The following is a 14,544-nucleotide window of genomic DNA, read 5'->3' as shown; positions in this document are numbered from 1 at the left end:
ATGTGCTGTAGACAGTATAATATGTACTGCATAATTAATACGTCCGAACGGACAGCTCAGTTCGTGAGTAAAAACACTCATTGTTAATACTTTACTGTATTTTGATTAAAGAAAAACGTAATGAAAATTATCAAACTCAAAACCGCGATATTTCCTACTTTACGTATATGGATGAACTACTTTTCATCCCTCCTATATCTAGTAAAGTGATTTGTTTGTATCTTACGGCAGTATCATCGAACTCCAGTCGTGGAAGAGGGTAGCAAACGGTGTTTCCGGTTCACAACCTTTAAGCCAAAGGTATAGCCAGGTTAATATTAGAAAAGTTAGTAAAAATAAAATGATGTCTCTGTATAATTGCGAATATAGGAATATAAGATAAATATAGTAAACATAACCTATAATTTCCATATGACATAACATACATAATTATGTAGTGGCAGGGCATTGGAGACCACTAAAATTAGACAGAAAGGGGCAACTGGTACAGTAAACATAACCTATAATTTCAACATATCTAAATATTCGTGCGGTGCAATTGAAAATTATTGAATCGTGCATAAATGAATGTACAAGAATTTCACAATATTTAATCGAAATAAAGGCAGGTATTACACATACGAACAACGTAATTTTCACACCAAAAATAATATTAGGCCTACACCTTAACCCGCAAGGAATTATGTCTGAAGTGTCTCCTAATCATTGTTTTAAATTTTATTAATGCAATTATACTTCATTTTAGAGAAATATATGTTATTCTTTATACATTCCAATTAATTTATATGGTTGAAACGCCGCCCTTCGTGATCGAGTTAAGCGAGTCACATGGTCTGCGTTACGGCCTGTATTAAATCACGATGACAGTGACACAGTCTGTTGTTCCTAATACTCACAGCGCTCGAAGCGGCTAGCAACTATTGCAAGATATGCAAAAAATCATCCAAAGCTTCGTGACTGTATATAGTAGACTGTGTATGGGTTTTGTACTGTTCAACTTTATTACCTCTTATTCACACAATTTCTCATTCTAGCTTCAAGCTCATCTGTTCAATTTGGCTTAGTTTCAAGATGGCCTTCAAAAAGTGACAATTGATTAGCTCAGTGCCAGAGTTTCGTAAGCCACAATTACAGACAAAAAGTTATGGAAATCTAAACTTAGACCTAGTTTTTTAAAACTATATGTTCTCAATTGGAAATTATTTCTCATTTACTATAATCTAAAATTTATCTAGTAGCCTACGTCTATTTTGGCACACATGATAATTTATAGTCAAATGCAGAAATCTGCGCTAAAAAATCTGTGGTTTAGGTAACTCTGGCACAGAGCCACTCAGTTTGCGTTGATATCCTCCAATACTTCAAGTGGGCGGTATTATGATCTTCAATAGCAGACAATTGTGTAATTTGTCAGGCACTCCTCTTTGACAGCAGAATTGTAAAAGCATGAAGTGGCTCATTGCTACGGTATGGAGTTGTGGTCAAAATATCTGATTACGGAGTCGGGTTGAAACAGATTGTCAGATTGATGTTTTTCTCGTATGAAATAACTCGGGATAAATACTTCGGAACTGAGTGTTATGTAAGCTGAATCGATAGATGGCTCCAAATAATGAGTCACGATACTTACAGAAATGCACTCCAACGGACTTACCTACAGTAGGAATAATAAACATAATAAATCTTCGAACCCATCCTTCGAGAGAGAAAAAAAAAGTTGAAGTTCTTTATACAAGTGCTTAATAGATAATAGCTACACATGTGGCCGACATCATATTTATGAATTGAGAATTGGTTTAAGTATAATGTCATCGGTCGATATTCCTCCATAGCTTCAGGGATTAGTTATTATATAAATTGGACATGGACATGGTTTCACAATCGTTGAAGTCTAAATAACAGATAAGGGGTGGATATCAATTTTATTTCACTTTTTTCGGAATCTGTTCTCTTGTTTTATTTCGGTACTTATTCTCAGATGAGATTCTTGTATTTACAGAAGTTACCAGTGTTTGCTCATACAGTCTGATATCTCTTTTTATTTGTTTGAAGCGGCAAGAATGTTATTATACAGGGTGTTATAAAACGTATCCAATATTTTAGGAGGTGATAGCGTGCATCAGAACAAGAAAATAATGTCTAATAAACATGGGTCCTAGAACACATACTTCCTGAGATCTGAACACTTGTTCGTAGGAAGCGCTCAATGTGACGTGCATTCATGACAATGCATTTCTCTGCCCTACAATAAACAGGCTACTAGAAAATCATGCCGTAGTTGACACCCTTGGCATGGAATAATGATAATTATGTGGCAAGGAATACTGAAAATAAAAATCTGGTTGCGGATGTGAGCGAGGTTCAGCAGAGACTCTGTCGTCCGCAATTTTGTACGACTATTTACTGAAGGGAAAAATAATTGGAAAGTTATAGTGTTGGTTTATAATAAAAATAAAATTTATGGTTAATTCGTCTCTTCGACAAGTTTTCATCACTTATTATGTCCTTTACTAATATGAAAAAAAAAAAAAAAGTTTTTGAGAGCGGAATGCTTTGAAAATCGATCTGCTAACTATGCTTGCCATGCAAGTCATCATTTGTCATCTTGAGCTCTATATATTTTCCAAGTATACGGCGTGTTTATATCAAACTAATACAGGTTTAATTTTATTAACTTCCTTGTTTGTTCGACAAAGGAAGTCTTTTATCAATGAAATAGTACCCCAGTAACATTAATGCGCCGACATTATAGAAGTGCAGGGTTTGAGTCAACTGCAGATGAATTAATCTGATGTAATTTTCAGCCGCCGCATTTATTGATACTACAATAGGCCTATCTGCCGCCGCGCCGGCCAAAGATCAAATTTCTGCTGACTTTAAATATAACAAAGTTGTTTCTAACCAAGCGACATCATGCACGCTTTACGGCGACGACAGTGTTGATGATAAAGAAATGGGTGCTGATTTGTTTCAATGCTGAATGTCAATGTGGATGTGAACAATAATTAGTAGCATTTTAAAATCGAATTGAAATTTACTGGTATATATTGGCGCGGTTGTATCGAAGTAATAAGAGCTTAATATTAACTTCCTTGTTTGTTCGACAAATAGTTTTGTATATATACAGGGTGTTTCAAAAATACTGGGCATAATTTCAGGTATGTATTTCCCACATGTAGACAATCAAAATAGTTAATTACAACATGTGTCCGGAAATGCTTCATTTCCGAGTTATGGCCTTCACAACATTGAAATTCACCGGAACGTTTTTCTTTCCGCAGGTCGTTGTCATTACAGAAGATGTTCAAAATGTCCACCTCCTGCTTGAATACAGACCTCACATCGATGTCTCATTGACCTGCGAACACGATCCCAAACTCCAGGAGTATTGCATATGTCTTCAGAACATGCCACAATTCGATTCCGAAGGGATGCCAAATCAGGCACCGGAGACGAATAAACCAATGATTTTAAATGGCCCCACAAGTAGAAATCGAGAGAGTTCAGATCAGGTGAGCGTGGAGGCCAAGCAATTGGGCCGCCTCTATCTATCCATCGATCAGGAAACCTTCGATCCAAGTACCGGCAAGCCGTACGACTGAAGTGTGCAGGAGCGCCATCATGCAAGAAGTGAATGTGTTGACGATTGATCAGTGGAGTGTCTTCTAAAACATGAGGTATGGTGTTTTCTAGGAAGTTTGTGTACGCCTGCCCCGTACGTCTGTTTACAAGTAGGCTACATGGGATCCAACTAATCGATCACCAATGATACCGGCCTACATGTTGAGGGAGAACCGCACCTGCTGATGAGATGGAACAGTTGCACGTGGGTTTTCATACACCCATACATGCTGATTGTGGAAATTTGTTATGCCATCTCGTGTGAACTGTGCTTCATCTGTAAATAATACTAAGGCAGGAAAGTTCAGATTTACACCACACTGCTGCAAAAACCACTGACAGTACCTAACTCGTGCAGGGTAATCTGCTGGTGACAGGGCCTGTACACGTTGCAAATGATAATTATACAATTCATACTCTTTCAACAGTCTCCAGACAATCGTATGAGGAACATTGACTTGCAACGCTACCCTTCGTGTGTTGATAGAAGGAGTCATGTTCACAGCCTCCAGAATCTCCTCCTGTACTTCTGGAGTTGTAGATCTTGGTCGTCCCCTTCCCAAACCAGGAGAGTTAAATTTTCCATACTCGCACAGACGGTAATGGAGACGTACAAATGTCTTCCGATCTGGACATTGTCGCTGTGGGTAGCTGCCTCTCCTGGTACAAACGACGAGCCAGCGCAGCATTGCCGTCCCCCTTACCGTACATGAAGTGTATCTCTGCCAGCTCTTGATTTGAATACATGTCGCACAGTCTAACGCCTACACAACACTGAATGTAACCTTCGCCTCGGAATGAACTGTCAGAGTGCCCTCTTAATGTCTCCTTTGACGGCAACGACCTGCGGAAAGAAAAACGTTCCGGTGAATTTCAATGTTGTGAAGGCCATAACTCGGAAATAAAGCATTTCCGGACACATGTTGTAATGAACTATTTTGATTGTGACCATGTTGGAAATACATAACTGAAATTATGCCCCGTATTTTTGAAACACTCTGTATATATGTTTATTTTGCGATTTTTTATTAACTGCGTGATAACTTGAAAATGATAATGCGAGCGAAAGGACTCCAGCTCCGAAAGTTACCCAGCATTTGCTCTTAATGGGTTGAGATAAAAACTATGAAATAACATCAACCAGATAACTCGTCTCATCCAGGATCTGAACTCGGGCCCGCTCGTTTCACAGTCAGATATGCTAACCATTACTACAGAGAAGTGCACTAGAAGTAAATTAGGAAATTGACAAATATACGACAGTTTTATGCTGAAGTACGACAATGTTTAAAGTTAATACGACGGTTTCGGTTCCTTTATCTGGCAACCCTGCGGAAATGTTTCATTTCGATTAAAATGTATTTATTTCTTCAAACTTGCTTACATTAAAAACACTTATTCGACACATTCGTAGATGTAAGATGAAGTTATAAGAGTTATACCATTAATAACACCGTTCTGCATTTGAAAACTTATTTTCTGTTGTTTTCCATCTGATAGGCGATTCTAAACGGATTTTTGAGCTGAATTCGAAAATAATCTCCATTTTCCCCATCACGTCAGGTTTTCAGACAATTCATGAATAACTAGAAATGAAATTATTGCTTTGTGAATCGTCATAAAAATTATTTTCAACAAGAATTTTCTGAGAAAAACTAGGCCACAATTTTGCTATTTGCCACTAATTAATCATTAATTAATATTAATTAATAATTATAAATACTTTCATAACCTTACCTCAATATTGCACTGCAAATTTTCTCCTCTTTGACCTCCTCACATGTTGTTCAGAGCAGTCCCTTTTTAACATTCAGCAATAGTCCGTAATGTTTCCATTATGAAGCAGAACACCTTTAAGACTTTTCTGAGAAGAATCTATGAAGAACCTCCACTCTTTGGAATTATAGTTTATGTTATAAAATTTTAGGATGGCAATGATGTCTTGGCAATACACTAAATTTTCTTCTTCAGCAAAAAAAGGGACACGTTCCTTCTCAAGATGCCTGTACCATGATAAATATGTACCTAGAACCTAATAGTTCTGCTGATTCTTTAGGCAAATTTAAATCCCTCGCTAAATCACTAAGCTCACTTTGATTAAAACATCTATCATCACTAGCATTGTCTGGTTCATAAGTATGATCCACTGGAGATTCAGTTTCAGTGCTAGTGGATGCAGATGGCAATGTATCCGATTCAGGGGGTAGCGGAACGGGAATATTAGGACCATGAGGTAAAGCCCTAAAGGCAGAGGGAATGTTAGGATATAGAATCTCTTTCTTGTTTTTGGAGTATGTCCAGCTACCTTAACTGTACAAAAATAACAATCTTCTCTATGATTTGTAGATTCCCTCCAAATCATAGGGATACCAAAGGGCAATGACTGCCTTTTTCCATTTTTCCAACTCTTCAACACAACTACGACATACTTTGTGGGGGCAGTAAGATTTGTCCTGGTCTCCTAACTTAATGCCAAAATATTTAAATTAAATATTCTTTACAAAAGCTGTTATATTCTGTCTATGTTTTACTAACATATTGTATATGACCCACATATATAGCAAAACAAATTTGAATCAGTTACACAACCACGTTTCGACATTTCTATGAAACAACACTATTATGTTATACTCTCGAGAAAAATGAGCACTCACACACTTCACAATTACACGACAACCAACAACACAAAACTGAACCTCTAATTTTAAAAGAACTTTTAAAAGGGAATAGGTTTATTATCTCAGTAAGGAAATCTGTAGCCTCATAAACTCTATTGCACTTCCATAAATAAATGTGTATACAGGGAACCTATGTCATTTCTCTAATTCATTGTTGTTTTAATAGCAATCTCTAAGAGTAAATATTTTCTTCATAATTTTTTATAATAGCAATCTCTAAGAGTAAATATTTTCTTCATAATTTTTTATGACCAGAGACACTAAACATTTCAACTTCCTGTTTATAGGTAACGTTGGGTGCAGACAGATAAAAATCTCCATGAATAAACAACGGAGGATACAATTTTGTACATCCCACAAAGGCGGATATAGTCGGTAGATTTGAATAAATATCAAATACAAACATAATAAAATATATGTCACATTTTAAGTAATAAATTTTAAATTATAAGCTGTCGTGCCTTTTTAACAAACGACAAGCACACTGTAATATTACTATATTACGAAAAATATTGAAAACATAAAATTTAGAATTGTAAAAAATTCTGACGTGGTACGCAAAAACGGATTTAATTTTTGCTATCAGTGTGAAATTGTGAATCAGAAACGCTAATTTATTTCAAAACAAAATCCATGCAGAACGGTGTAATTTGTGTTATCGGCATCAGTAAGATAGATACTACAGGTTAACAAGGACGTTGACATCGCGTCTTGAGAAGCAATAGGACGTCCGAAAATAAGTGACAACAACAAGAACTATTCCCAGCAATACTTCTGCATTGATTACTTATAAAAAAATCCAACATACATAGTACCAATCAAATTTGTAGCCGCCGCGCAAGAGTTGCTGGGAACATATTGTATCCATATACCTTGCACCAATCAAATTTGTAATTGCCGCCCAAGTGTTGCTTGGAATAAAATGTACAAATTTGATTGGTGCAAGGTTTGTTGGATACATTGAATTCCCAGTAAAGCTTGCGCGGCAACTACAAATATGATTGGTAAGCTTACAACGTATGTTGGCTACATTTTTTTTTTTTTTCCCAGGAACACTTGCGTGGCGATAAAAAATTTCATTGGTTTTAAGGTATGTTGGTTATATTATATTCCCTACAAAACCTGCGTGGCGATTAATTAATTTGATTGGTGGTAGATATTTGGATACATTTAATTCCCAGCAACACTTGAGCGGAGACTACAAATTTGATTGGTGCAATGTATGTAGGCTACATTTTATTCCCTGCAACACTTGCGCGGCGATTACACTTCTAGGTGTTGTATTCCCAGCACCACCTGCATGGCGATTACTTAATTTGATTTGTGTTTGTTCGATAATTATATTGAATTCCCAGCAACACTTGCGCGGGGTCTACAAATTTGATTGGTGCAATGTATGTTGGCTAAATTTTATTCCCAGAAACGCTTGCGCGGATATTACAAATTTCATTGGTGCTAGGTATTGTATTCTCAGCAGCACCTGCGTGGCGATTACTTAATTTGATTGGTGTTTGTTGTATAATTATATTCAATTCCCAACAACACTTTCGCGGCGACTACAAATTTGATTGGTGCAATGTATGTTGGCTACATTTTATTCCCAGAAACACTTGCGCGGCGATTACAAATTTCATTGGTGCTAGGTATTGTATTCCCAGCAGAACCTGCGCGACGATTATTTAATTTGATTGGTGTTTGTTGTATAATTATATTGAATTCCCAGCAACACTTGCGCGGCGACTACAAATTTGATTGGTGCAATATAATGTATTTTATTCCCAGGAACACTTGCGCGGGGATTACAAATTTAATTGGGGCAAGGTCTGTTGGTTACATTTTATACCCAGCAACACCTACGTGGTGATTACTTAATTTGATTGGTGCAAGGTGTATTGGAGTAATACCAGCGTATAGGTAATTGTGTACACTCCAATTTGGGTTTCTGGCATCTTGTCAGCCCATTTGAGTTGTGTGGATATCCTCGGCCGCGGAACAATTTTTCCGTTGAAATTACTAAAGCCTGCTTCTCAGGGAGCTTCTAGCTGAAAGCCAGATTTGCATAATATGTTCGTTACTGTAGGTAAGTTAATAGAAAGCCACAATTTATGTCACACATCTGGCATCTGGCATCTTGTCAGCCCATTTGAGTAATGTGGATATAAAATGAAGAATTGTGACTGTGTCGTGTGGTACCTGGGGTAGCTCAGTTGGTAGAGCATTCGTGCGATAGGCAAAGGGACCCGGGATAGATACCCGGCTCCGGAACAATTTTTCTCTTGAAATTATTAAGGCCTGGTTCACAGGAAGCATCTACATGAAAGCCAAATTTGCATAATATTAAATAACAATTCTTGTACGTACACTTAAATTGAAAATTTTAATTTGGAAAGCATTTATTTCAAAATATAAATAAAAGCCGCTCCACTGAGTAAAACACGACTTGAGCTTCAGTCCGCCACTGCACTCATCCCCGCGCTCTCGACCACTTGCTTTCTGCACCCTTGCCCTGAGAGCCAGTCCGGAGCAGCTCCCTTGAACCACGGAGCTACGGTGCGTGACATATATACTGTGTGTATATATAATGTATACATATATATGTATATAATTTGAATTGCTAATTGAAATTAAGGTAAAACGACTGAACAGATTTAAAAAAAATGACCCCTCATTTTGAAGCTTGGAACCCAATTTTTTTCGGAAAAATGGTAGTTTTAAATGAAATGTCAATTTTCCTACATCATTTTCCTATTTTCCATAATCCATCTGTCGTGAGTTTTGAGAAATAATGGGTTTTCACAATAAAACAAAACACAAACACACTAAAATAAACAATATCACTCGAAGGTTAAGACCTGCAGAATTGCTGATATATTTAGAGTTCAGATGACTCAGATTCTCTCACATCATAATTCCAATATGTCGATCTTTTAAATTATGGTTTATTTAACGACTCTCGCAACTGCCGAGGTTATATCAGCGTCGCCGGTGTGCCGGAATTTTGTCCCAGAGGATTTTTTTCAAATGCCACTAAATCTAGTGACATGAGGCTGTCGCATTTAAGCACACTTTAATGCCATCGACCTGCGCCGGGATCGAACCCCCAACCTCGGGCATAGAAAGCCAGCGCTAAGACTTATACTAACTTTGCCACCCAGGGCGACTGTGGATCTTCATTTGTGTAAATTTTCCAGAATGTTCCTGTGATGTTGATAATCAAAAACTTCAAGACATACTAAAAACAATTTACATGTCAGATTGTCTGGTGTGTAATTTTCTGAGTACAGCTCTCTGTGTATTGGATATTAAAAACTACAAAACTTAGGAATGTTTAATGACATAATTAAAAATGAAATATTATTATAGTGAATGCCATGATGTATTTGTTACTAATTATACAGATTAATGCTTTATTGATGATGAAATTTTTTTAGGTTTATATAAATAGGCGTACAGAATATTTGAAGTTATATTTTCATTTCTATACTATTTACTGAGTGACGGCTATATAGTAGTCTATACAAAACTTACGTAATATAACAATATTGTTATTGAAATGAAATATTTTTATAGTTATTAATCAAGTGGTATGGATCTTTTCGATAGTATATTTAATGGTGGTGTGGTGTAGATATTTAAGGATGAAAGTTAGAATTTATAAAACAGTTATGCTACCGGTTGTTCTTTATGGTTGTGAAAGTTGGATTCTCACTATGAGAGAGGAAGAGAGATTAAGGATGTTCGAAAATAAGATGCTTAGGAAAATATTTGGGGTTAAGAGGGATGAAGTTATAGGAGAATGGAGAAAGTTACACAACACCGAACTACACGCATTGTATTCTTCACCTAACTTAATTAGGAATATTAAATTCAGATGTTTGAGATTGCAGCCCATGTAGCACGTATGGGTTAATCTAGAAATGCATATAGAGTGTTAGTTGGAAGAAATTAAGGGAAAATACCTTGAGGGAGGCAAACGTAGATGGGAGGATAATATGATAATTGATTTGAGAGAGGTGGGATATGATGGTAGAGACTGGATTAATCTTGCTCAGGATAGGGACCAATAGTGGGCTTTTGTGAGGACGGCAATGAACCTCTGGGTTCCTTAAAAGCCATTTGTATGTAAGTGATGTAGATATTTTTCTTTGTGATTCTCTTCAATATTATCTGGAGGAAGCGCAAAAATTATAATGCCTAAGGGAAGACCAAAAGGTATTACTTACTGATAAAATAAGAGGCCTACAAAATGTTGTAGTGTCCCGATCACTTTAGCTAGATGTCTTAGCAGGAAAAAGTGATTCTACCCTCTACATTTCAAAGTAGTTCACGAAACATGCAGTAGCTATACCAAGACGCTATGTCTATTATTGGAAAGCATGGTAAATCTGGTATTTTCATAACTCTCACCTACAATCCGCAATGACCTGAAATACCTACTGCTTCACTTCCACATGAAAAACGGACTGATCGTCCTGACATTGTTACTTGCGTTTTCTCATTGAAACTCAAGAACTGATGATGTATAGGTTCAATAAAAAGTATTTAGCATGAAGAAAACCATTCAGAGGGGCATGTTTCATTTTTATGGAAGCAAATAACTTCCAAATTGTCTGGTATTCTTCATTAGAAATAAAAGTTGAAAAAATTTTAATTTGAACTTCTAATTAACTTAGTTTGCAGCATTTGCTGCACAAGCCAGTAGTATATGTATAATTCAAAGAAAATCAATCAATATGCATTTAGAAAGAGACTTTAACTTAGTGCAAATTAAACGTACATGTAAACAAACAATGTGATATATTGATTACGGTTCTTTGAATAGTATAAATAGGTAGAAAATCACTTATTATATTTTCTGTGAAAATATTACACTTCTTTTTAATAAAAATGTAAGAACATCATTATTACGAAGCAATTTATATTTTTTTATTTCTATTAACTCTCATTAGCCCTACCACTACATATGAATAGATAATAAAAATACATATTAGTATTGCTGCCTTCAATATGGAAAAAGTTGTCTTCAAGGACTTTCAGAATCTTGTCTAAGTTTAACAATATCCATGTAATTTTCATATTCAATGGACAGAATAAAGTTGATCAAACTGTCCAAACCTTCTTGCTGCATTATTGATCTCAAATAATAATAATTCTGTGGTGTTTGGGTAAAGGGAGATGTGATAAAATTGAGTTTGGAGATGAACGAAAATGAAACGTCGAACCATTATTGCAAATAATTTTCTACACAGATAAAGCACATCAACTGCTAGTATTCTTTGATTTTTGCATACTAATTTGTATAATTTAACTTGTGTGTTCATCTGTGGGACAAAATTCAAGCTGCACAAAAAATGACTTATCCCCCTTTATTCAAGTACATGCAACATTGGATTTTCTTCATTACTTTTCTAACATGCTAGTAAAAATCTGCGATTTTATTAACAACTTTTATTTTCAAAAGTGTTGAGAGCTGTGCAGTTTAGTAAGTTCATAGTTTAATCTTTTTCCCTACAGAGAACACGTTATGGTGAAGTACAGCGTAAACCCCAATTCCGAAGAGAGACGCTGCCGAAGACTTGCGTCCAGTTACTAGTCTGAAGATATCCGTGGTTGTTCTTGGAGAATTACGAATCAATGTTTTATTTTTTTAAATTTCACACCATCTAAAATTATTGTTGTTATTATTATTATTATTATTATTATTATTATTAAATATTGTATGTTTATAATTTTTATTTATTTATAATTTTGCTCAATAATACGATATATCAAAATGATACCTTTGTTGGATTGTATTTCTTTTCTTTCATGTCAAATAAGTTTTGATCTGTTTAAGCTTGGAAAACTTTTCTTCTTTCGCAACAATCACTAGGATTATCAGAAAGATCCGAAGAGCAATAAAAATAAAATAATGCGGATTTTAATTTCAGTTGAAAGAATTATTGTCTTCAGTACCTCACTCCACAAGCCTGTAACCATTTAAATTTATGTTATTCACTTATTCTTGTGTCTGTTCTACTCTCACATCTGTCATTGCCACTTCCAGACCTGCTGCGCATTTTCCTATAGTATCCACAAATAAGTTCTGAGAATAAAAATAACTCCGAGGCCTCAATATGCGCAACATCACCTAGATACAAGACCTGACCATTGAAACAAGATGGCCGCCAAAGTAGGCAGCACCATATCTATGAATGTATTGATATTTTTAATGCAACGAAGTAATAGAAGCAATATAATTTTGAAAATAGGAATTAATCCTTCATTTTTATAGAAATTAATGAAGATGTAAAAACAATTTGCTACTTTGAATACTTTTATACTGTAAAATATATAAATAATGAGAAATACTGCACAGCAGTAAAATAAAACATTATCTCAAGATTGTAAACATTACCATCTGTTTAATTTCAATTAGTATTTATGCACAGAAGTAGGTCTAAGTAGTTTTAATCGGCCACTGTACGAAAATAATCTTTATTAAACACATCAGTGTAATTATTATGATATTGAACAGGAACAAACCAATGCATTCTTAATTTTCCAAATAACTCTAAATTAAGTGTACAACAAATATTCAAGAAATTTTATTCAATTTAAAACAGAAACTAAGAAATGACGTATTTATAAAATATAAAACACAATTTCTGATAGCGAAATTAAAAATACATATCTTTATAAATATAAATTGGTCAACTTTATGAAAAGATCACACATGATATCTTGCTGAAGTTCCTTTCGAAATTCATACAAACTTTTTACTTACATTTTTAGCTGTATGATCAATTTTATGCACACAGTGGGTTCCCACAGAAGTTCATGGTACTCCTAATTTCAATTAATGTTCACAGTGCACTATGTGCAGAACAAAACTGCCAGTTCTCAATTCACAGTTCGCTTGCCTTGGCTAGTTTTTCTAACTCACTGTTCAAGTTCACTGCATTTTTATAAATACATGCTTATCGCACATGTCTGAAAATTATACACAAGTTTATTTTACTGGATATTATTATTTTGAAAAACAAGATCGTCTATACTGTTGTTGTCACAACACAAATTACAAAAAATCCCATTGCCTCTAAACCTATTATAATTTTTTTTTTCACAATTTTATGCAAACTTTCAGCACACATTGTCTTCACAGGTAAAATATGAACTAGTTCCTTAAAATCTGACAGCAGGCTTGAAATCATAAAACAATGTGCACTTGTAGCAAGCTGGACATTATTAAAGGCTCCTCCAATAACCGCACCTCCTTTGTAGTCCATACATGGATTTATATGTATTTCGTCCATCATAAGAACCAAATATTTATCAGCTTCCTTTCCAGAAAACTTACTCTTCACATATGACAGGAAATGATTGTCATATTGTTCTAGATGTGGGCCGAGGAAAATGTTGAGATAAGTCTCTTGATTGTTGATGGGTGAGGTAAAACTATTGACTGTATACTTCTGAAATATTTATAACAGTGAGGGGATATGGAATGTAAAATACAAGAAAATATGAGACGGGAAGAACTGTATGACTTTTTTTGGTAGAAATAAGCTGAATCTGTTCTACAATGAACCTAATGACTTCAGTGAATTTTGATTGAGGAGAAACACAACACATTAAAAGAGCTGATACAAAGGTCAGAATTTTGTTCACATTCTTTTTCTTTCTGTCTTTGGTATTAAATAACTCTTTAACATACTCAAGAGCATTGCTAATTTCATTCAAATTGCTGTTTTAGGAATATTATTATCTGCATCACTATCTACTTCTACATCGTAACTGTACAACTTCTAAATTTTCATTAATTACTATTATAACAGGTGCCGGAGAGAATTCAATACTTGCAAATATGATAGGCCTACTGTTATACAGTCCAGAACTCTGGAATATTCAACAATTCTATTTTAGTTTTTAGTGTAGTGAAATCTACAAATGATACTTGTTCCTGAAGGGATATAAATTCTGCTGTAGAAGTTCCAATTGCTGTCAGAAGATTTTCATTGTCTATCCTCAACCGCTTTACATCTGGGCCTTCTCTTTGTGAACTTGCAGAACTTAGATAGGCTGTGTAGGACAATTTGGCAGAATTGATGGCACACTTCCTGGTACTAATCTTGGTGTTTTCAGTGGTACAGTTATTTCTTGGCCATTTGCACAGTTAAATATTTTACTATTCCTGATGTGTTTATCGTGAAAGTGCAATTCACAAACCTGCAATTTAATAGAAATATTTAGGCCTATATTAATT

The 14,544-nt window shown here is 35.2% G+C and overlaps 1 protein-coding gene across 2 annotated transcripts in view; it reads left to right on the top strand.

Moving 5' to 3' along the window:
• The window catches only part of LOC138705802 (DNA polymerase alpha catalytic subunit-like), a 133,231-nt gene extending 121,252 nt beyond the window's left edge, over positions 1-11,979 (top strand). For both annotated transcript variants that reach the window (XM_069834457.1, XM_069834455.1), the window contains one exon: positions 11,814-11,979. The gene's annotated coding sequence lies outside the window, so the exon portion shown is untranslated. The remainder of the gene's footprint in view (positions 1-11,813) is intronic.
• The last annotated feature ends 2,565 nt before the right edge of the window (positions 11,980-14,544 follow it).

The sequence above is a fragment of the Periplaneta americana genome, chromosome 9, assembly GCF_040183065.1.
Source record: "Periplaneta americana isolate PAMFEO1 chromosome 9, P.americana_PAMFEO1_priV1, whole genome shotgun sequence".
NCBI lineage: Eukaryota > Metazoa > Arthropoda > Insecta > Blattodea > Blattidae > Periplaneta > Periplaneta americana.
This window is presented reverse-complemented; position numbering and strand designations above follow the sequence as displayed.